At 43.6% G+C, this 1,730-nt stretch overlaps 1 pseudogene; it reads right to left on the bottom strand.

Moving 5' to 3' along the window:
* Positions 1-924, bottom strand: part of LOC102768899 — a 27,695-nt pseudogene extending 26,771 nt beyond the window's left edge.
* Positions 925-1,730: the final 806 nt, after the last annotated feature.

The raw sequence follows: 1,730 nt of genomic DNA, 5'->3' as shown, positions 1-1,730 counted from the left end.
AGCACCAGGGTGGAGCAAACAGAAATGGCTGCCAGTCAGCCCTGCCACCAGGTAGGTCCCAGCATAGGAACAATGATCCCTGCAAGCACCTCCATCTGGGAGAAAGCCATCCCTGAGTTCCTGCCCTGATGCCAGACAATCCAGTTCCTCCTCATATGTGTCTGCATTCCCCAGAGCCTCGCCCTGGTGCTAGAGCTCAGAGGAAGCAGGACCTTGTAAGTACAGTTTGTGGTGCCAGCTTTTTAAGAGGAACAGCTGGGTTTCCAGCAGCCTCTGTGTCACTGAGCCCCAATCTACACTGTTGTTTTTCCCCTCAAAATGTCTAAAACACTTATGACATTTTATTTGAAAACAATAAACTACAGAAACTCCAGATTCTCGTTTTAAAGCAAAATTGACAGCATTTTCCAGAACTTTCCTAGTACTGCATCATTCTTATCGCTATTAAAAAGCAAAACCAAGTTCCAAATCCAAAATAATTAATGAACTTCTGGTAAACATTCTTCTCATGGTTCTAGTTATTTTCCTAAACTTTACATTTGTATCTTTTCAAGATTGAGGTTTTTTATTTTTCTTACTTGACTGATTAATATTTGTGAAAACTGGACTTACTTTCTTCATATTATTTTTTTTAAAAAAATCCACGCACCCTATTCAAACTCAGAGAAAAAATACATTTGTTCATTAAAGTTCACCTGCTTTAGATAATTTTTCCTCTTCATACATTAGCATAGAAAGCCAATGTTTGATCCATGCTGCAAAAGCCTTTAGAGTCCGAACTTCTGAATTAAGGTCATGTAAAATTCTCATTGCATAACCTTCAAAGTCGCTGTCTTCCCTCTCCAGCACCTGCAGCCCATGGTTTCTGTCCAAGGTGACCACTAGAGACCGCAGCTCCGCACAGAAACTCCGGATTGGGTCCATGGTGACCACACAGCGCCGCAGGGCCCGCCACTCCTTTGAATTCCCAGTGCTGGAAGCTTCCGCATTGGTTTTTACAGCCTGAAGTTATGGGAATTCTCTTCACAGTGCTAGGGGCCTGGGCTGGGGCTGGAACCCCTTGCTCCTCCGGGCAGCCTCTGCAGAAATGATTTCCCTCCCGATTAAAAAAGCGGCACACGTGGGTGCTGGACCAGCCCATTCTCTGCTTTCTTCTTTACTCCTCTAGTTGTAGGACCTCTATTCAGATAGCTTTCCAGTGTTTCTGGATGATGGTTGTTCTTTATTTTAGTTGTACTTTTGATGTGATTGTGGGAAGTGCGCGTACAGGCGTTTACCTACACCACCATCTTCTCAAGTCTCCTCAGCAACCCTAATTTCTGTAGAGATTCAGAGTTTATGGAGTGGTTTGAGACCTACTCATTTGTCCAGTTTATTTATACTCTTAAAGAAAGATATTGATCCCAAGGATGACCACAGTTTCAACCCTGGCTGCACATTACACTCACCTATGAAGCTTTTAAAAAATGGAGATGCTGGAGGAAACCAAGATGGCAGCATAGGTAAACACCGGAGATTGCTGCCTCGCACAACTACTTCAAAAATACAACTAAAAGACGGAACGGACATCATCCAGAACCACAGGAAGGCTGGCTGAGTGGAAATTCTACAACTAGAAAGAAAGAGAAAAGCATACCAAGACTCAGAGGAGGTGCGGTGCGGAAGTAAAATACAAAGGTGCAGAAGTGCATGTGGAGAAGGCTGGCAGCTGATGTCATGATTGTCTTTTT

The sequence above is a fragment of the Myotis davidii genome, unplaced genomic scaffold, assembly GCF_000327345.1.
Source record: "Myotis davidii unplaced genomic scaffold, ASM32734v1 scaffold176, whole genome shotgun sequence".
Taxonomy (NCBI): domain Eukaryota; kingdom Metazoa; phylum Chordata; class Mammalia; order Chiroptera; family Vespertilionidae; genus Myotis; species Myotis davidii.
Note: the sequence above shows the minus strand (reverse complement) of the source record. Positions and strands in the feature narration are given on the sequence as shown.